This window comes from Catharus ustulatus, chromosome 4 (assembly GCF_009819885.2).
Source record: "Catharus ustulatus isolate bCatUst1 chromosome 4, bCatUst1.pri.v2, whole genome shotgun sequence".
In the NCBI taxonomy this organism is placed as follows: Eukaryota; Metazoa; Chordata; class Aves; order Passeriformes; family Turdidae; genus Catharus; species Catharus ustulatus.
Window position 1 is genome coordinate 29,431,703 of NC_046224.1, and position 22,232 is coordinate 29,453,934.

The 22,232-nt window shown below is 45.3% G+C and overlaps 1 protein-coding gene across 4 annotated transcripts in view; it reads left to right on the plus strand.

The window, feature by feature from the left end:
* Window positions 1–22,232, plus strand: part of HIPK2 (homeodomain interacting protein kinase 2) — a 127,793-nt gene that overhangs the window by 17,373 nt on the left and 88,188 nt on the right. Inside the window, exon 1 of one of the 4 annotated variants that reach the window (XM_033057749.1) lies at window positions 2,519–2,610. The exons of 2 other annotated variants lie outside the window; for them this stretch is intronic. The gene's annotated coding sequence lies outside the window, so the exon portion shown is untranslated. Of the gene's footprint in view, window positions 1–2,518; window positions 2,611–9,780; window positions 9,872–22,232 lie in introns of those variants that run through there. One more of the 4 variants, XM_033057750.1, reaches the window with a different exon arrangement.

Consider the following 22,232-nt stretch of genomic DNA (forward strand, 5'->3'; position numbering starts at 1 on the left):
ATACTCGTTAAATTACAACTAATGCAAGTAGCATTGTGAAGGAGGAATTTGGGAACTGTCGTTCATCGTCCAACCGTTTGTAACGAATGTGCTTCTCAGTGCCCTAGCCCATAGCCTTGCTGAGGAGTAATTCACTTGGTATTTGCAGGCATGACATGCATGCCATAGGAATTCCACTGTTAGCATTATGCCAGCATTAGTGAGAGGATATGAAAATAAATGATGAGCTATTGTTTTTCATTATTAAGTCCAGGCTTTTCTCTCATCTTGCTTTTTTCCTCCCTCCATCTGTGAAAGTAGGGGCCTCTGTTCTTTTCACTTTCAGAGCAGGCAGGTTGTGCCCTCACTCATCCCAGATTCCCCATCTTCCTTCCAGACTAGCACCCTTCTGCTGCTCCCTCCACCTGTCTCCTCCTGGGTTTGGAGATCAGCTGCAGCAGTCCTTTAAATTGCTGTAGGGTATTACCACAGAATGTTATTGCATCAGAGGGGATCTCAATATTTTGTTATGGGTCTACAGAACTGTTTTGCCCTCAGCATCCCTCAAGGGGACCAAGCCCTGCTCTTCATGGTTGCACTGGCAGGTTCAGACTTTGGTAGTGGGTCAGCAGTTTGGTATACTTTCAGGTCATCCACAAGCCTTAAGTGACTCTTCTATTATTAAAAAAGAGGGAGAACTCTTGAGGCAGCTGTCAATCTGAATGTGCAGGAGCAGAGCTGAGCAGCCTCTGTCAGGGCCTGCTGGCAGTAGCCAGCTCTTAAAAGAGGTCCACAAGAGGGATCTGTGACCCATAGTTGGGAGAGGCATCTCTGTCCATTCCAGTGGGCTTTCCTGTGTTTCCTCCAGAGCTCTGTAAGTGCAAAGGACTTAAAATTACAGAGGAATGAGACAGTTAAGTGTTATTTGTCGCTGTTTTTTAGTGGGGGTGACTAAAGAAGAAAGCATAGCAGTTTCAGAGATGACCCTTGTTTCTGGAGTCATCAATTAATGGGGCTTGCTTAAGCTGTCACACAAACACCCACCTGCACAAAATAAAAGACTTATTTGGAAAAATGGGCTTAAATATCCCCATGAAATCCTTGCACTGATTCAGTACCAGCACTATACTTATTCTTAATCAACTAACCCAGGCAGTCTTTCATATCAGTGAGTTGCTACTCACTCCAGTGGCCTCAGCCCACATTGGCTGTTCAGCAGAAGGCCTGGATGAGCTGAAGGCAGATGGCAGGGTAAGAGCTTGTGCTGATCCTACTGCTATTAAATCTACCACTCCTCTGCACAGCAAGCTGCTCCCTTTGAACATCAGCAGAACCGATTTTAAAAGCTGTGCGGCCCAGCCTGGTGTGACAGAATAGCTCATTTTGTCAGGTAAAAAGATACCTTGGTAAACTTTTGAGTAGAAGCTGTCAGGGGTAGCTTCAAGATGCTGGAAGAAGCAGCCATAGGCTTTTAGGAAAAGCAGCAGCCAGCTGCAGGTGTCATGTTCCCACCTGAGAGGGGACATGTGAATGCCAATGCTTTTTTCTGCCATTGTCTTTATTCATGCACTCACAGGAGCAGCGTAAACACCGGAGTGTTCTGTGACGTTGCTTTGCACGTAGTCGTGGTTATGAAATCCAAAGCTGCTGGGTCGCTGTACTTTTCCCACCCCATGCCGTGCTGCCAGCACACCCTGGTACACAGCGACCTGTGCACATTGTGGTTATCCAAGTGTAGCCATGACCTGTGAGTCTCCCCAAAGGTCTCAGGCCAAGTGACTCCCTGCCCCACCACCCGCACTCACTGACATACTTGCAAGCACACATGCAGTGCACAGCCTTTAGCACCCATAACATGTGTGGCTCTCGACAGGTCACTTCAGGGCAGTTGCAGAGTCCCACGTCTTGGAAACAGGGAGGCTGTGTTCCTCTGCCCGAGCTCCTCCACATGGCCCTCTGACAGCCCTTGCAGTGATTAAGTCCTTTCCACTGGGAAGCAATACCTGTATTTGACTCTTCTCGAATTTTGCAATATGCATAAGTGAGGTGGTAGTGACACTGGGCTTGAAGCCATCAAGTCATATTTACTTGTGATCTAAGACAGTGATTTCTGTTCAGACCTCAGAGGGCAAACTGCTGTGTGATTTAAAATCATGCTACCAGCAGGAGCATATGACCTCATGGTATGAAAAAGCAGGAGATTAGCAAAGGAGTTTCTAAGGTACACAAATGTCCATGGGGAAAAAAAAAGGAATACATTAACAGGAGAGTCAGTCTGTGTAAGAGAAGGCTGGGGAAATGACTAATATGTTCAGTTTGATTCAGATGTTCCTTCTTTGATTCAGATGTTCCGTCTTTGGTTCAGGCCCCCTCTTTTGCTTTCTCTACCCCCTACCTCGCCTTTGATTTTTCTGCCTTTTAGAAGACAGCAAGCAAGGGAGATTGGAAGGGCTCAGTGAGGAAGGAGTTAAGGGAATGCTCACTGAGGATTATAAAACAACCAGGCACTTGGAAACAGTTAAGAAGAGAGAAACAGATCTGCCAGGAGGGAGTGTGGCACTGGAGCCGGTGGTTTATTTTCATGCCTCCCTACACAGCAATGCAGAAGGCTCTCCTACAATGGGGATGGAGGTAAGGGTGGCAGGAATGGGGTGGGTGCCAGGGTGAGGGTGTCAAGGTTAAATGGAGAATAAACTTCTCCAGCACCAAGTTCTTCCCACTGATCCTTATTGATGTGCTCTGCTCTGGATGTGGGCTATTGTGTGTGGGTGGCAGCAGGTAGTACCTACCATTACCTGAGGGCATGGCCTTGCCCTGGGGGCAAGACGTCCTCTTTGCATGTTGGACATAAGGAAGAGTGTTCTGTGTGCTCTTGGCATCACCCTGGAAAGGTGGACACAACAAACTTGCTGCAAGCTCGAGCGCAGCACCGAGAGCACAGTGTGGGCAGGTCTGTGGGTACGCCTGCATGAGCACGAGCTGCATGAGAGGTCTTCTGTGAGCGTGGCTGTGGGTGGGCAGCTTGTGCAAGCCCACCTGGCCAGGAGGAGCCTTCTGTCATGCTCTGATGAGGTGGCTTTGAGTCACAAGGAGCTGTGTTTTCACTCACCCTGTATTCGTGTCTCAGAAGCCCATCTGAGGCCTTCTGCACATCTTGTCAGGCACCAGGCATCATAAAGGGGACAGAGACTGTTGGTCCTGGGATGGAAAGGCTAATGCAAAGGCAGTGTCACCTGACAGACCAGGTGGCTGGCAGGGCTGTGAAGAGAAGCCAGGTGCTTCAGGCTTCCTCCATTGTGGTCTCCACGTGCCTGTGCTTGGGGCAGGAGCTAACTTCTTCCTAGTTTGAGGGACACTGCTACTGTGATGGGGAGTTATGAAGCGACCCAAAGGCAGGCCCTGCCATCACCTCTTGGCTCTTCAGCTCTGTGCATGAAAAATGATGGTGTTTACAGTCTCCTGTCAGCGGGAGCTTACAGGGAATGACCCTTACAGTGACCACAGGGAGAACTGCGCATGTGCAATGCCGAGATCCATTTTTCTTGAGGAAGAAAACAGACGCAACTATTAGAACCAAAATGTGTGGAGGGAGGGTTAGTCAGTCTGCAAGTGTCAGGGGCTTGTGAGGAAATAGCAGGAGTTTGCTGACTAATGCCGACTATGTGCAAGGAGTAAATGAGAAATACGCAGGGGAAGCCCTGTGTTTCTGAATTTGGAAGAGAAAAAAAATTGAGGGGGAAAAAAAGAAAGATGTACAGAGTTACTAATCAGCCCCCAAAGTCTCTGACCTATATCTCCCTCCTTTCCCTGGAACCATTCTTGAAATGAAAAATTAATAGAGAACAACCAGGTTTTACCTCCAGGGTACCCTTTTGGGCTGCCACGTACTATGGGCTGGGATGAGTGGATAGGACTTTGGAGTCCCTCTGCACAATGCAGAAAGCAGAGTAATCTCAGTTCAGGATGTTGCAAGGATGTCCAGAGAGACTGAAGTAATCTCTTCTCTTGGAAGGATGGTCTCTGGCTTCAGGTGGTTGGGAAAAGGATGCTGAGCTGACATACTAGGTTAAAGCAGACCAAGGAAGAAGGATAGTCCTTGAAGTTACTGTAACTTTAGCAGGGGAAATGGAGGTGAGAAGGGAAAAAAAAGTATATCAGGTCATTAGTCCTCTGAGGGCGAAGTTCATTCTGTCTACAGAATATTCCTCCCTCTTCTCCCATTTTTAGTTTTTTTAATGAGGAAAGAGAATCCTTATTTAAGAAGCTAAAACCTAGGTTTGTGGGCCAGGAGGTTTCATTTCCCAGTTCTGATGCTGCCTTGCTCTTTAGGCTTGAGCAAATCACTTTACATCTTTACTTTCTTCTGGCACCATTTTTATCTCTCTGGGATGTGGATTGTGATATGCTTTGCAAAATATTTTCAAACTTATTGAATATAGGAAGGGATGTGTTTTCTGAGGTGAGGAGGACCTGGGCATTGGGTGTTGTGTGCTGTGTGTTGTGTGATATGCAGGAGGAGGGAGGGCTGGTCCTGTGGGGTTTTTGCCTGTACTGGAATAGGCTCTGTGCCCACAAAACACGCCCACAGCTTTGGGCACTGCCAGATTGGGACTTGGGAGGGATGGAACCAGGTAGCTGTAGAGTTCTGTGAGAAGAGGTCTTATCACCCACTGTGGCAGCAGTGCTAGGCTAGCTTTGAGGAGATCTGAACATACATGAAAATCTGGGCCTTCACCATCTCCTTATGTTGGATGACCTGAACTTAGGTGCCCAAAGTTACTGGCTCTATTTTATGTATAGGTCTGGATGCATAATGTTGTCTTTGTTGTGGTCCTTCAGAGCCTATCTCCTTAGATCTTTGCAAGATACCTCACTCACTGCTCTCTTCTGTGATAAATATCCTCCATAACCCTGAAGGGACACAAGCTGAGCCATCCGTGCTGTCTCTGCATGGACTTCTGCCTCTTCAATATTATTAGGATGCCTTACACAGCTTGAGAAACTAGGTTATATAGCAGCTTTAATGGGGCTTTTTCCAGACACCGATTGACCTGATTCCTCAGACCAGCTGTTTTATTTATTAAGCAAAATAGGAGAAGAATGCATCTCCTACATAAATTTGTTTAACTGTGGAGTATGTTTAAACTATTTTTTTTTCATAAATTGATATGGAGCTCTTACTTTGTATTGATTCTGTAGATATTAATTTATGTACTAGGAATGAGGAAGATTTGCCTCTCCATCTAATCCTATTTCTAGAGAGAGATTTGCTTAATGTGCAGTGTAATTTGTCTAATGTGCAACTTTGTACGTAGAGTGTACCCAGATTCAGCAGAAACAGTGGGTATAATAAAAGAGAGCACTGTAGTGCAGTGCTGTAAATCCCTCTGTAATTAAAAATACTAAATTAGTCAAAGTTAGTGCAGTCAGGAGACATGACTAGCTCAAAAGCAGGGATATACAGTGAGAGTTTTCAGTGCAGGACAGAGAAATTGAGTCTGTGTTCCTCTCTATGTGGATATGGTATGTGTCAGGGGAAGGAACTGTTCATAGCAGCATTTGCCAGGAATACAGCTTGGGTAGCAAAGAGAAATTGTCAGGAGTTACCCTAGGGTTGTCCTTGCATGTTCCCGAGGTGATGGAGGAACCAGTTCTGCCAGCTCCCACATTGTCTCACATTGTTGTCCAGTGTCATGTGTGTCTGTGCATGTCTGTGTGTCCCGAGTCCTGTGCACAGTTGCAAGGTTGGATTTTATGCTCCTACAGAAGTGTCTCTAAAATTACTTCATTGCTCTGAAGAAGGCTGGCGCCAGCAGTTGGTTGAATTATTCCCACCCCCCCCTCTGTCTTTTTGTCCGTCTGTCTTTATTTCCTGGTGTTGGCACAGATAAAATCACCGCCTGAAATTTTCAGCTGGGTGTTTTTTTGTTCTTTTTTTCTTATTGGAATTTGTGAATCTCCCTACAAATAATCAGGGGAAGAATCAATTTATACCAGTGTAAGATTCACTTACACTGTACCTCTGAATACTGTCCATCTACCTGTCCTATATCCAGCTTATGACCAGTGCTGCCTGTGGTGCCTGTCACTTGCTTTCTCTTTCTGAGAGAGCAGGAGGAAAGGTGGGGCTTATGCTCTAAGCAAAAGTCCCTGCTTGAAATTGAGTAACAAGACTTCGTTGTGTGTTAAAAATAAATTAATCTTGTTTACCTGAACAGAACCAGGATACAAAATAAAGTTCTAGTTAAAGTCTGTGTTTCACTTTGACTTTTTTTCTGTTAGTGTAACATCTGTTTCTTCAATAACAGAGAAGAGAAAGAAAAGTGTATGCTACAGCAATGACCTGCCATTGAGGCCACCCAACGCTTCCCTATTTTAGACCTTCATTTTTAGTTGTTCACAACTTTACTTAACTTAAACTGTCTGGGCAGAAATTTTCCATCCCAGCTACCTGCCTCAGAATGTATATTTAGAAAACAGCTCTTTTATACTCTCTTTAATTTTTTGATGCATGTTAAATATAGCAAATGTATGAAGAGATGAGAAAGCAAGCCTCCACATTAATAACCCAATAAAATTTGAATGGTATAAATGTCAGGGATACCATTTCTGCTATCTCTAACAGCATCAGCCCAAAAAAATGGTTGTCACCATAGCCTCAACTGGCAAAATGTATCTCTGAAGGACTTGTACATAAGAGTCTCAATTCAGCATTTAAAACTAGTGGAAGCTTTTCACATTATCTCCCTGTGCTTTGCTTCCCTGACCATGACATACGGATAATAGTATCTTACTTTATAAGGGCGGTGTGAAAATACATTCCTTAACGTTTGTGAAACATTCAGTTACTCTAATGATGTGTGCTGTAGGAAAGGCCATGAGTAAATTACTAATTCCATCTGCAGAGCAGTGTGGTAGGTACACAGTAAACAAGGCTCAAGGCCACACCTCCAACAGCGCTGAGAAGATGAAATAGTGACTGAGTGCTCACTAGGTGAGCACCCTGGATCCTGCTGCACTGGGTGAGGCCAAGGTCCTGCAGAAAAATAGCCTGTGATTATGTGATTAACAGCTCTGCCATAGTGCACAGGCAAGAAGGAGGGTTGAAGGTTGCACAGGCAGCCATAAAGCTGAGTTTTCCTAAGCCTTGCATTCTTGATTTGCAGCTTTAAATAGTCTTGCTTTCACCTGTCTCTGTTTTCTGTGTAGTTGTTTGGTCGTGCAGAATGGAAATGAGGAACAATAAACAGCTGTTGTTCCTGGGAGAAGAGACAGGAAAATGTTTGGTGCCATTTGCCATCAGAGAGGAAAATTGGTGAAGCCTCCTATACAGACATTCCGTGTAGGAGCAAGTGTGACCCTCGAGATAGAAGTTCAGAGTTGGAGGAAAAACGCAAATGAACTGAGATACCTTTTTTTCCTTATGACAACTGTTTGGTTTGTGCTGTTTTTCTCTAATAGTGCTCTGTACCATTGAACAGCAATGCCACAAACCAAGACTTTCAATTTATTTTAAGGAAGAACAAGGTAGAACAAGGAAGAACAATTGCTTTTTCTTTGGGTCTTGTGGGAAGGCATTTCCTGATTTTACCCTGGGTACTCCCGGCTCTGGTTGTTCCCTCTCCCAGATCCTGCCCTATGGAAGTCCCAAATTATACACTCATGAAACCATAATCTTTAAGCTTGGGAAAATGATCCAGCCCTGACTTACAGGCAGAATCAACCCCAAATCTCTCTGCCTTCATTCGCCTTGTTACATTTTGCTTTCCTTCCATGTGTGTTCTCCATTCAGGTAGAAGGAAGCATTGCTGCTCACAGTCTGTTCAGAGTTGTATGTGGGCAGCAGCAGGGTAGGAGAAGGCTCTGGTTGAAGGTTTGCAGTTGAGGTGGTGATAATGGCACCAGTGAGCAAGCTCTGGGGTGGCTGCAGTGCACACCTCAGTAGAAGTTTGCCCATGTCACAGTATTATCAGCTGTTTCTTCTGCACTGACTTAGGATGGGAGTAAGCCTGTGGAGGAGATGGGTGTGGAGAACAAAGATTGCCATGAGCTGGGAGCTATGAGATACAAGAAAGTTGTATAGCTATAGTGACTTGAAAGGGTTACATACCCACTGAGCTGTTTTCAAGTTGAGGAAAGTTGCTCATTCTCTGCCTACATTATGAGTCAAACTAGGATGCACATTTCTTGAAATCCCTAAACCCTAAAGCCCGTGCACAAGAGCCTCTTCTTGATGTGGTTTTCATAATTGATGTTTGGCTATTTCACAGTTGCTTTTCCCTGTGGAATTTCTCTTTAAAATGCCCTGTATTTCTTTTTAATTTTGACTGTGCATGGCATGTTTATATTTCAGAAAAAATGTTCAAGCATAATTTTTTGTAAAGCTAGGATATCATTAGGGTACTTTGGGGAGGGAATTGCTTATTATTTCTCATGTTCCCTGAGGAGGTGATAACTGAAGTCCTACCAGTATTTCCCTTTCCTCTGTGTGTGAATTTCCAGAAAGGTTTGTCAAGATAGACATCAGTTTGCCAGCACTGGCTGGTTATTACAGTTGTTCAAGCACTAGGGAATTGTGTTTTAGTCCCTCCCTCCCTCCCTCCCTCCCTCCCTCCCTCCTTCCCTTCCTTCCTTCCTTCCTTCCTTCCTTCCTTCCTTCCTTCCTTCCTTCCTTCCTTCCTTCCTTCCTTCCTTCCTTCCTTCCTTCCTTCCTTCCTCCCTCCCTCCCTCCCTCCCTCCCTCCCTCCCTCCCTCCCTCCCTCCCTCCCTTCCCTTCCCTTCCCTTCCCTTCCTTCCTTCCTTCCTCCCTCCCTCCCTCCCTCCCTCCCTCCCTCCCTTCCTCCCTTCCTCCCTTCCTCCCTCCCTCCCTTCCCTTCCCTCCCTCCTCTTCTCATGATATGCTACTTGTTTAACAACCCTTGCTAAGAGGTGGGAAGTGTTTAACCCATAAGGTGCATTTGTCCTCCCTCCTCAGAGCTCAGGGGTGCCACAGCCTGAAGATGTTCTGTGAGGCAGAAAGCGAGGTAGTGAAGATAACATCCCCCTCTGAAGATCTGGTACATGTTAGAACATGGAATGCATTATTCCATTTCTGACCTCTAAAAGTGACTTCTTTTCATCTCTGACCTCATGAAAACATCTTTGCCCCTTTGCCAGCCAGCTGGCCATGTTCAGATTAGACAGAGCACATAAGGCAGGGTAGGTGGGATCGCTTTTCTTTCCAAAAAAGAGTACAAGGCAACATGAGCACTTGCTTTATTTTATTCCTACTCCTGGGTGTAATTACAACATCTGGATTTCAATGTAAAAGTAGAAGGGGATGTGGTTGAATAGAGTTTTTTTTAATAATTGCATTAATACATGACCTATATGAAAAACAGCCACCCTCACACAGAAACACAGGCAGTATTTGCAAGTTGCCTGTGGATTAATGAAACATTTGGAAATGTGCATTATTTCCTGAGACTTTTCTTTGCACAGCAATGCTGATTGCTTATTCTGGGACAATGACTTGACAAGAAGGTTTTAAAAACAAAAGTAAAAAAACCAAAAGAGTAGAAAATGTGTATTTCAAAACCTGAAAGGGTCCCATTTTGTAACAGAACAGAAACAAAATGACAATTCTTTCAGTATTTAGTTGGACCTTTGTGATACTTGCCTAGAGAGAACTCTATTTTGCATATATTTATACTTCTTTGAGAAAACTGTAATTGATTATATATACTTCCTTCTTTTTTTCCCATCTTTTCTGTGAAGGCTGTTTACACCAAAACAATATCTTTGTTTTCAGAGTTCATCTGCTTCTGCTGCTCCTTTTCCAGCTGAGGTCACAATATTCGGACTGTGACATCACTGTTTTGGCTGCCGTGACAACGGAGAATTTTCACTCCAGGTAGAGAATGTGCAGCAGCAGCAGCAGCCACTCTGTCAAGACCAGAGAGAATGCTATTTTCTACCCATATTGCTAGTCACAGAGAAGGAAGGGAAGGAGAAATCTGCAAGAAAACCAAATGTAGATTTTCTGAGTGTGCTGCTTTTGGGGTGGGGCACAGGTACTGGAGATTTTACCTTCCACAAGATTTCTTTTAAAATCTGTTTACTGCAGTTTACTACAGGTTATACACTTGTAGAGAAGAACTTGCTTTTTTAGAAGGGAGAGTGCAGGAGAGGGATTTAATTTAGATTAGTGCGTCACTTGGATACCTGAATTGTACCCACAAGTTTTTCTACTTTTTTTTTCTACACGAATTCCTTTTCAAAACCCAAGGGCAGGTTATTAATACACTGTTCCTGCTAACGTTTACACATGTAGTGGGCTTTCAATGCATGAGTTGTCCTGATGAAGTCAGTTCAGACAATTCATGTGCTTAAACTCAGACATAGGCATATGTGTCAGTAGTGTGAGGGTCTAGCCAGCAGTCCTAGGGGAGCAGTTAAATAAAGATTTTATTGAATATTTTGTGATGCAGACACTGTCTTGGAAGACACTTGTCACCTGTAAAAGTCTGAAGTCTCTGGACTGAATCTGCCAGGAAAAGCAAACAGACTGGCCATAAACCTTTCCCCTATGCTTTTGTCTGCCTAATTCATCTCATGGGTCACAGTCTTGCAGTTGGTTGGTAGGTGAGGGATGTCTGCAAGTGTTTGGAGGACTGTGTCTTAAGAGGCGACCCAGAAATCTCATTAAATAGCAGGGAGGAAAACAGAAAGGAGAAATGTTCACTATACCCATTGTATTGACTGTATGGCAGTGATACAAGTGAAAAATACATATATATCCAAAGTGTGGTCACAGGTTCGTGGTATGAAATGGTATGCCCTGGTGGCCCACAAGCATGGACAGAGCAGTCACCCACTCCCAAGGCTGTCCTGAAGGTAGCATGCAAGTCCCTCAGAAACATTTGTAGCGTTATTTCCATGCTTCAGTCTCAGCCCTTGGCTGTACCAAGGACTGCAGGAAAGCCTTAAGCAGGAAAAAATGTTCTTATGTGTCCTGCATAACTTCCCAGCCAGTGTGAGAGAAGCAGCACCTCCAGCTAAGTGCACTTGGAGATGTGTTTTCCAAAAGACCCTGAGCAGTCTTTGCAGCCACATCTCTTGGTGACCAATGAGCCTTTGCCACAGGTGTTTTCTGTCACTTCCAGCATCCTGGGAAACCCAGGCATTTGCTTGGTCAGGGTCTAGTTTCCCAGTGAGTAGAGACTATGGGGTCCTGCTTTTCCATGGCCCCCTACTACAGCTCTGCTGAAGCATTTCTGAGTTGTCACAAGTCAGGAGAGAATATTTTTTTCCAGGAAGCCTTGTAGTATAACTGCGCTGGCAGCCTCAGGAGAGTGCCTTTTACCTACATCTGTGTTTTGAGATGTCTTAGGATTGTTTGTTTGTTTGTTTGTTTGTTTTAGCAGGGCTGCTAAACCACGCTGGGTTGCTGTTGTGGCAGTCCATATGATTCATGTCTTGCGCAGTCTGACAGGTTTATTGTAGCTCGAGTGTGCTGAGCTGCATGCTGCGGTTGCTGCTTTGCTCGTGCTTGGTGCCAGGCCAGCCTGTGGGGCCAGGGCAGAGCTGTTGGCAAGTGCCAGGACCAGAGGGTGATGTGCGTGGGAGGGCCACTCAAGTGAGCTGCTTGCCTTAGCTTTGGGAAATGGAGAGGACATGAGAACACTTGCTTGGGCTTTATTTTTTAAAACTCCTCCAAGAATAGCATGTTCTTTGGAACAGGCAGAGCAGAAAGCAGGAGGGTCAATTTTGGGATCTAGTGGTGCAGTCAGGATCCACTTTCACATTTATTTTCTGTCTCTGCTGAGCATGGAATAGGTTAACATTTCAGCAGCTTGGAGTCTCTACTACTGAGCCTTTAAAAGACTAAATACCAAGTTCTTAGTAACTCTGGGATCAAAACCCCTTGGATTTTAGGTACTTTAATAGCTTTTGTATCTTTTTACTTGAGTTTCACTCAAACCTGTTTTTACACCAGTTTGTACTAGTTATATTTGCTTCTGTCTTCCCTGAGGCTCAAGCATTACTCTTGTCTTGCGGAGTTCAGCATCCACTGATGCCCACCTGAACCTTTCAGCTCTTCTTTTTTTCTTTTTTTTTAAAGGGGTTTTTATTTTTTTGGCAAAGGAAATAGGAGTGAAGGTGCAGAGGGCTGGGAGAAGAAGCACAGCAAAGTGAATATATCGGCCTTGCTAAACCTCAGGGATGAGCTGGCAGGAAGAATCAAGACAAAACAGGAGTGACATCATTAGTTGGGAAATTTTGGGCAGTTTCATGAAAACCTGTTCGGTGCCATTTCACATGTAGTCCCTGAGCACCATTTACTGGTGCTTGGCCAGGTGAAAGGAGTGTCACTGGGAGCCTCCAGCCATTGGATTTTCTGGGTGAGCCACAGAGGAACCTGTACTATTGATGTGCCACATGTGCTGTTCCTGTAACCTCCTGATGTTTCAGGGTCCTCCATGCTTGGCTTAGCTGTGGCTTGTGGCACAAGCTCTGCAGGGTGACAGCGAGCTGTGCAGGAACAGGGCTCCTTGAGCAGCTGTGCAGTGCAACCTAGCACCTGCAAATTTGGGTTGTTTTTCCATGACAGCACAAAGAGAACAACTGTCCTGAATTTGCTTGTTGAACTTTTGTACTCACCATAAAAAACCTGCTTGGTAAATACATTCTCTCTGCCCAAAAGCAGCTGCCCCACTCCTTTTTGTTCTGCAGATAATAGACATAAAAATGAAATATGGACCTGTGTTCTTAAAAGGTCACAGTTATTTGGTTGTCAGGGAGATTTCATATCGAAATAGGTCTTGTTAAGATTTGATGATATGCTAGAGGAATTGAATGAATTGGAACTTCGGTTGATAGAAGTTGGAAAATGGGCCGGGAACATCTCATGATCTGGAAGATAGAGACAGCCATCCCTTTTTCATAATGCCACTGCAATGGGGAAACTGGAGAGAGAAGGGCTTTGTGTCAGGTGCAGAACCAGTGGCCGTAGGATCATTAAGGCTCGAAAAGACTTCCAAGATCCTTGAGTCCAGCCTGTGACTGGACACCAGCATGCCAACCAAACCATAGCACTGAGTGGCATTCCTGTAGTTTCCTGAACGCTTCTAGGGATTGTGACTCCACCACTTGCCTGGGCAGCCCATTCTAATGCTTAAACACCCTTTCAGGGGAAGCATTCTTCCTGATGTCCAGCCTGAACCTGCCCTGGCACTACTTAAGGCTCTCCTGTCCTGTTGCTGGTTGCCTGGGAGAAGAGACCGATCCCCTCCTAAAGTGCAACTTCCTTTCAGGTAGTTGTAGTGAGGGATGAGGCTACCTCTGAGCCTCCTCTTCTGCAGACTAAACAACCTCAGCTCCCTCAACTGGTCTTCATAGGACTTACCCTTTAGACCCTTCATCAGCTCCTTTGCCCTTCTCTGGACATGCTGCACCTCAGTGTCTTGTAGTGAGGGTCCCAGAACTGAACACCGGATTTGAATTGCACTCTCACCAAGTACCAAGAGACAGTCACTGCCCTAGTTCTGCTGGCCATACTGTTTCTGATCTGATGCCACTGGCCTTCTTGGCCACCTGGAGCCACTGCTGGCTCATGTTCAGCTGTCAGTCAACCAGCAGCCCCAGGTCCTTTTCCACTGGGCTGCATTCTGGCCATATTTGTCAGCTCTTGTTTGCATTGTCCTAGTTTCATTTAAGACATTCTTCTGCCTGGCTCAGAGTAACAGCTCATAGTGTCAGTGGTCTCCAACCCTTTCTGCCTAATGCATGGTGGGTTGCTAGGGGTGCTGCCGTCATCCACATTTTAGTTTAGGATGTGATGATCACACATTTTGTATTGCTTTCCAAGATTTGGCTGGATGACTCAGCTGGTCCTCTGGTGACTCATTTCAGTCTCCCATGAGCCCAAGAAGGACTAAAGAGGGAAGTGGGGCTATTTTCAGGTATGAAAACTTAGCAAAACCAAGGACTGCACCCACAAAGGAGTAGTGCAAACATCAAATTAATTGGGCATTTATACTGGGTGTAAGCTTGTTGCTTCCCACTGAAACTCTTTCCACAGTTATTGTGCTTCTACTGAGTCTAGTTTTCAGTCTCTTCTTACTTTTCATCCATATGGATGTTGGAAAGCTTTTAGTGAGTTCTGAGTACATCAGGTCTGATGAAAGTTCACAAGACTTTTGGTACTAAATTCCCCTGGCTGTTTTGTTTTTCTTTTGTTTGTTGGTGTTTTGTTTTGTCATTTTTTGTTTGGGGGTTTTGGGGGGGGGGTTTGTTTGGTTTTTGGGGGGGTTTTTTGTTTGGTTTTTTTTTTGGGGGGTTTTTTTTGTTTTGTTTTATGGCAGTTTCCCCCTCTCATTTGCTGAGAGTGTCACAGTTTTTCTAGCAAAACCCATAGGCCCACCCCAGACCATTTTCCTCTGTAGTCATTCCTGTGACTATGGCAAAGCTAAGATGCCCAGTGTTCTCCTGGACCTCCTGAAAGCTCTTGTGATTTCACCACAAGTTGTTACTAATCTGTTTTTTCTGGAACCTGTGGAAACAGTGGTGTATTTGCTCCTTGTGAAATAATCATGCAGAGTCTATTTTCTCAGAAATTCTTCTTTCCCCTATGACTCAGTTTGGCCAGACTTCCCTTACATTGTTAGTCAAAACCCATAGGTGTGACTGTGGACAGCTTGGCTGCAACATCACCAACACATTGTTGATTCTGAACTCATTGTCCCACTGCATCTAAGCTGAATCCTTTCACTGAGTAGGAAAAGGAGGGAATTGAATGTTTTGAGTCAAAAGCACATGGCTGCAAAACATTTGTAGTAGTGCCAAAAAGATGCTTCTGAAGAGGTTGGGCAAGTGGCTGCATGCTGCTGGAAGCACAAAGTGATATGTTAGTTCTTAAATGTAGGATCAGGAATGAGAAGAAGGCTTGAGAACCCCTTTAGCTGGTATGTCATCTGCAGCCATCTCTCCTTTCTACTGTGGATTTTTGGTTTTGCAGGTTTGTTTTCAGCAGTTGGGCCATATGTGCGAGTGCTGCACAGCAGGTACTTGTGGTCAGCTCTGGAACAGGGCCTGAGGTGTGCTCTGGTGGCTGGGTCTTGAAAGGACTGAGTAATCCGGAGCAAAGTTACACCAAGGGAGTGTTTATTGTCCAGGCTGGCTGTGGGGTCCCCCAGTCTAGCCTGTCACAGTGGTACCATGCCTCAGACTGCACTGCAGAAGGCATTTGGCCTGTGTCATACTGGATCTCCACGTTTAGCTTCACTCCTCTTCTGTCAGGCTCTAATTTTGACAGTGCAAGAAGCCCAGCAGCCTTGGTGTTAAGCACTGCAGAGCTGAGTAAATAAGTATGTCAATAAATAATCATAACCTGCACAAAAGAGAAACCTGGGGGAGAGACTGATGGTAGCCGGGGAGTTCTGCTGATACAGGTGGAGATTTTTATTGTTTTGTTTCTCCTAATGACTTCCCTTGGACTGATCTCTTTTCTTTTCGAGCTTTGACGAGGGAGTAGGTTGTTAGTGCTGTCCCTGAGCTTCTTCATCACACACAAGGGCCTTATATCCTCCTTTCTCAAGTAGATAGCCTTTCCTGAGCTTCTGGATGCTTACTCTTCAAGGCTCTGAAATCCTTCATGTAGTTTATCCTCATGTCTAAATCAGGGCTTTTTCTGTGTAAGCAAGAGCTTTGTACATCACCTAGGCTCTGCACACTGATCTGGGATTGCTTGGGGTAGCATCACTCATTTCTTTTGGAGATGTTGAGATTCATTGCCTTTGTGGTTCTTCTGTCTGTGCAAGTGTTTACATGTGTGTGTGTGCCTGAGTGTGACCGTGTGTTCTGTATGACAGAGGTCAGTACAACCCCAACTGCAGCAAACAGAATCACTGGTTTCCACAGATAAACCTGTCAACACACTGTGTTCTCATGGAGGCTGCAGCAGCTCCCTATCACTGTGGTCTCGTACAGAGCCACTCGCTAGTCTAAAGGTGAATGGACCAAGAGAGACAGTTGTTTTGGGGAGAAATGAGTCCATGTCTAAATCCTGCACTCTGTCTCCATGGTGATTTTTGCTTTGGGCCAGCTGGCTCAGTCCTACTGTGCCTGTTCTGGTCCCAGCTCACAGCCCATTTCACATCATGCATTTCTAGATTTATAGTCCTACTTTGGAATGCAAACCAAAAGCCACAGGTGACAGCAAGAAAAGGTTTCTGACTCTTTGGCTGTAACTTTGGGGATGTTTTCTTGACCCTAAAGTCTGTAAGACGGTGAAAAATGCTGAAGGTGTTTCCCTGAGGAACTGAAGGCTTTTCTCTGTGCAGGCTGGGTGTGTGTTTGTGTGATGATGTGAAGGCAGGTTATTTACAGAATTGTTGCAGCTCCTTAAACTGGAGGTCAGGTGATCAACCTGCACTGTCCTTTCTCTTCATTTCCTGAAACACCCCACACCCTCCATGTTTGAGAGTGCTGTGGGCCCTGTGTTTGGTCATTCTTACTTGGAGGTGGTAGGTGGCTGTCAGGAGGTTAACAAATCAGTCTGTCTCAATTTTCTGCTTTGGCAGAGCCCTGTGCCTACCTTTCTCCTTGCATCTTCATCTTCTTTCGCAGGCCAGATCCTGTGTATTCCATCCAGACCTCACCAGGGGCTTGTTTCTCTCCAACAGGTCTGTATCCTGATGGAAATCAAATGAAGGAAGGGACCTTGAGAATAGGTAAACTGATGTTTTCAGCCCAGCTAGAGCTTGGTCTGAGTTTCACATTTCGTAAACAAAACAGGGGCTGAATGTCATGCTGTGACCTCTTTGCAAATAAAACACTTAGGAAAAAATCCTGTGGGAGTGAGAGGCTCAGCCAGAGACTCCAGTGAGCCTTGCCCATGTCTTGCCTTCACAAGCAGTGTTGTTTCTAACAAGTAAGGTATGCAAGGTGCCAGGCATTCCCTATGGTTTCACCACACTTGCAGGCCAGTTGGAGTCATTGACATCACAAAGTTAATATTTACAGGTGGAAAGTCATCCAGGTGGGGAGACAGCCATCGGAGAACAAATTATCCTTTCCACAAGGCATTTGTGGGAAGCCACGAATATGCCAGTACTGTGTGGGTGAGGGGGGACACAACCAGAGCAGCAAAGGAGAACTGATTCATTTTGGTTCCTTTTTGAGAGGCCTTGGTACCCTTTCCCAGGAACTGAGATAACAGAGGGCCAGGTAGACTGGCCAGTGAAGTCTGAGGTCAGGAAGGTTGAGAAAGACCTCTCTTTCCTCTGTAGGATGAGGTATTGTGGTCAACCCTTGTTTGGAAGATGAAGAGCAGTGATTTGAGCCTTGAAAGCAGAGCCATACCAAGATCATCCTTCTTTCAGTTCTGCTTTCGGGATGTAACTCTGTTAGCAGGTAGCAATCAGAGAAGGAGCCTGTTGGACTCTAGAGGCTCCTGCCTTTTAGATCTGTTGGGAGGTTAAAGGTAGGGATACTGGCATTAAGCTGGACTACAAAGAAAACTATGGCCAGTTTCACATTTACTGCAGAGGCTGTCTTGTATAGTTCTACAGAGGGAGCTTTGGGTGCTATTGAAATGCTGTGGTTACTGTTTGTTCCACTTTGTGATGGTGGAGGACAGATGGGAAGGAGGAAGGTGCCCAGAACACATAGGATGCTGCCAAACAGTCCTACCTGGCACATTGATGTGAGTAACTGCTTGTGGACTCATCTGGCTCCATTTTGATTTCAGGATGAGGAAACATTCCGTGGTAGCTGCTTCCCCCGTCTCCTCTGGCCATACCCAGTGCTTCAGGAGCTCATTCAAGCATGGCATTATAGAAGCCTCATCATATCATGCCTCATTTTAAGTGGTGCTGTGGGTGTTGCCGCAGTCTTCTGCTCTTTAAACAGATGTGGTGCTGCTCGTGGGTTCCCCAGCAGCCTGCAGCACAGCCCCAGCCAAGCATTCCACACTTGCCTCAGCTCTGCTGGGCCTCTCTTCGATAAATCTGAAAGAGGGATTTCTTCAGCAAAGCATTTGTTAGACATCCTTCAGTGTCCTCCAAAGATAAAGCTTCAAAGCAGGGCTTCTGTCAATCCCACCTGTCTGATTTCATCTTGTTCTTTCTTTCTCATTCCATCTCTGACTCCCAAGCAGACTTTCTTCTCCTCTGAGGCCCTTGGGAGTACTGATCATTTGGTTGTAAAACTTCTTCTTACCTTCACTGACACTCACTTTCCTGAAATGCCTTTATACTTACACTGTGCAGAAGTTCCTTCACATGCTCATGCAGACCCTGAAGGCTTTCAGGTGCTGCCCCTGCCTCCATCTTTACTGTTTGCCTCCTCATTTTATTCTTGGGACTCCAGTGGGACTCCAGAAGTCCTCCCTGGACTGTTACTCAGCAAGGTACGTCTGGCAGGGCTGTGATCTGCCTTCTCAAGCCCCAGAGACCTGACATGGGCACCGCAAACTCCCAGGCTTCTCACTTCATGTCTGAAGAGCACTTTGACATCTTGGTAGGGCGTTTGCAGTCTCATGTCATGATTTCTGTAGAGGTGACAGTCTTTCTGTCAGCTTTGGCAGATATGCTGAAAGGGATTTACTTACTGGGGTCTGGCTCTGTTTTGTCGAGGCTGTAGACTATTAAATTGCATTCACTTGCTGTCTTAATTTGCTTTCCACGCAGTAACACTGAGGTATCCTGAAGAGAAGTTTTGCACTATTCCAACTGTGCCGAGTTTTCCCATAAGAAGGTATCTAGAGGTTATCTTTCAGTTCAAGAGAGCACAGACTGGACTGCTGGACTTCTCACACCAAGATCTAGAAATTGGTGTCAGGTCCAGTTACTGTAGCATCTGCAAGGAAGTGATGGGACAGCCTCTGCTGAGGTATATTTTAACCTGTGTTCTCAGGTGTTGCGTAGTTAACTAGCTATAATGTGAAACATAAACTAGTCATGTGATTAACTGAGGAAATCTGTAATATCTCTTGTGGTTAGTGTAGTTCGTACTGCAGGAGGTGGAGGTGACCCTGAAAGAATTTTGCACTGAGGTGTAATAAAGTATTCAAATGTAAATGTATGTATTTGTCCCTGAGATTTTACTTCATGTGCCTAAAATCAGGGATATGCCAGAGGAACCCTCAGCTTGTTATTCAGGCTCATCTGCCCCTGAGCCCACACCAAAAAGATGAATAAGAATTGTAATATTTCTAAATTACAGCTAAGAAAGATTTCAGTAGTCAGCAGACAATTTGCCCTGAATTTAAAGAGTTAAAGGGAGAGTGAGGAAGGGAATAAAGATGGTTTGTGAGGAAAACAGCAGTATTCTGAACCACATGCCAAAATAACCTGATCAGGCCGTGATAGGGAGTAACTGCCTACACCACCTCCATGCTCAAGAGTACTAAGTAAGTCCTGGTTGATAATTTTCATCATAGCTGTAAAGGAAAGTCATGATGTGCAGAATGAAACAGGAGGCAGGGTTTTTGATGCTATAAATGCGGGAGAAGGATATGTAGGAGGGCAGTTGGAGTGGCAGGGAGATAAGGGATTTGAAGGTGATTATGAGGAGAGTGCCCTGGCCACTGCACTAAAGGGATGTGCCTTTTGGATGGGGATGAGAGGGAAGGAGATGGATGCTTGGCTTTGTCCATTTGGTTTTGTTGATGGCTACTCTGTGCTTTGGGAAATCTCGCTTTTTCATTTGGCCATAAGGTGTGGATCAAACATGGCAGGTTGGAGCCATGTGAATCCAGATCTGGAGCAGTGCAGGGGACGTGCTCTGTCACATCTTACATCTTTGAGAACTACTGTGCACTACATTTAGAAAACTACTAATTAGGCTGAGACAGTTTTACTAGCAGGACAGGAAAAGCAGAAGAGGAAGGCAGGGAAATTTTCACCTGGAATGAGGGACCCCTTGATATCTTATGCTCATCAGGAACAGGAAGGATCTGAGACTGTTGAGATCTGAGCTCTGCTTTGAGGTTGTCTCCAAACATTCAGTAGCACAAGGGAAAGAATTTGTATAGCCTCCAGTGACATAAATTTTAAGGAGGTTCTGAGAGTGCAGTGGTGCTGGGGACAATGCCTCAAAAGGAGCCACGCAGAGGCCACCGTGAAGAAGACTGATGTGCTTGAGACTATGGCTATTTTGAAGGTGCAATGCATTAGCCATACCTGGCAGATCCCTTTTTCATTGCCTTCTCAGCCTGGGCATGTATATGGGTTTGCAGGCTCGTGCCTCCCTGGGGAGAAGTGGAAGATACTTATTTCAGTATTGTCTTGCAAGCATCATTTATATGCTGAACACACACCGTGTGCTTTCTACAGTATTTTTCAAGCAGGCACTGTCGTTCTGGCAGCAGCCAGGAAGCAGCCTCTGGTTACAGAGCACTGGCAGCTCTGCAGGTACTGCAGAAGGTCTGACTTCCTACTTAATACAGGGCACTGCCTTGGTCTCTTGTCACCTCAAAGGCCACACTTAAAAATCAGCAGTAAGTGCTGGGAGTAAACCAGAAGAAAACATCAGTGACTTTCAAACTGTTCCTTCTTTAGTCCCCAAAGTGTATTTTTTGCCCTTTGGAGTGACGTGGGTGGATAGGGAACTTTACCTCATTTGCTTTCCTGAAACCTGTTAGAAGTACAAGTGAGGCGGCTGCGTGATTTGTGTGTGCATGCAGAAAAGGGCCATCTGAATTGTAAATAGCACCTGCTAAATTATTATTAAGTGAAAGCTGACGTGGGAGGAGTTCTCAGGAACAAAAAACCTCAAGTCTTTTAATAAAAGTCATTCCAGCTGTTTTAACACTGTCCCCTGGCTGCACCCTACCTACTTCAGTTCATGTAGATGCTATGGGGAGTTATGTGAGTCGTATCAAGGACAGGGAAGGCCCCATTAAATCCAATTACTGTCAGTTTTGTGAGAGCTTTAAATTACTACACTAAACTCATTATTAAAGAAAGGAACTATCAATTTTATTTAATGCATGGTGCCCAGCCCTGATTCTGCTCCCAGCCCAGAGATTCGTTATGCTCAGGGGTGATATAAAACTTACACTCTTCAAGACGTGTATTTAGCTGTTGTGGCATCCTGGCTTCATCCTGGCTGGCTAATAGGGGCCTGCCTTGCACCCATGCCAAGACAGGGACCAGCTCAGTTGGAATTGTCTTAGTCCAGCCAGAGGTTTTGGTGGTGTAGGTGGGGCTGCTGAGCTGGGCTTCAGGTGAGCAGGAATGCTCAATGAGTGAAGCTGCTTATACCAAGTGTCCTCACCCCCTCCATTCCTGGCAGAGTGCAAGAAGGTGAGGAACCAGGTGCCAGCCTTGGGCATCCCATGCAAAATGCGGAAAGGTGACTGTTAGGATTTTCCTACAGAGGAAGGAAGTGCTGTAAGAGGCCCAGCCTTGCACAGCAGGTTTCTTGTCAGACCTGTGAATGGGGGATTAAGAGAACTTTTCCCAAGTAAAACATCCCATTTTCCATCCCTCTGTAGCTTATGGCCCCTCTGTGTTTCCAAGACCCTAGGAGCAAGAATGCTCCCCGGGGGATTCCCACTGTCTTTGAGATATCGGTGCCCACTGGGCTTGGCTGGCGTGGATCACCCCATTACTGCTGGCTTGTTTCCTCATGGACGTTGTGGCAAGCTCCTGTCGGCTCTGTAATCAAAAGGCTGAAGGTGTAAATCATATTAGAGTCTGTAATGAGGAATTTGATTCCTGTAACAAAACCATCCGACTTTTATTCACATTTATTACTATTCCTGCTAATGCCATGGAGCAAAAATCCTTTTTGAAAGAAACAACTTGCCACCAGCACAGTTTTATTGTGTCCTCAGGAAATTTAAGATTGTGTTTTTCTCACGTTAACTGCACAGGAAAATTTGCAATAAAAATTACTTTGCCGCAGAAGCCGCCTTTTCCCATCACCAAGCTGTCAATCACCCTGTAATTTCTTGGTTTCGGACTATGCTGAAGAACTCACTGGGTTATTTTCCTTACAGTGCGTGCCCTTAAAACCTCAAACATGAGAAAATAATTTTGGATGTAAGGAAGACAATTTCATAGTTCTTTTTTTAGCGAGGGGAAAAAAAAAAACCTTTTCTGTGATGAGATGTAACCTCTGAGAGGGCAGCACTGGCAGCACATGAGTCCAAAATCCTTGCTTTATTCACAGAAGCATTGCTTCCTTCACCCTCTTCATTTTTGGGGTACCAGGGTGAGCCAGTGTTTATCCCCTGTTCCTGTCCTCTGCTTAGGCTGCCAGCA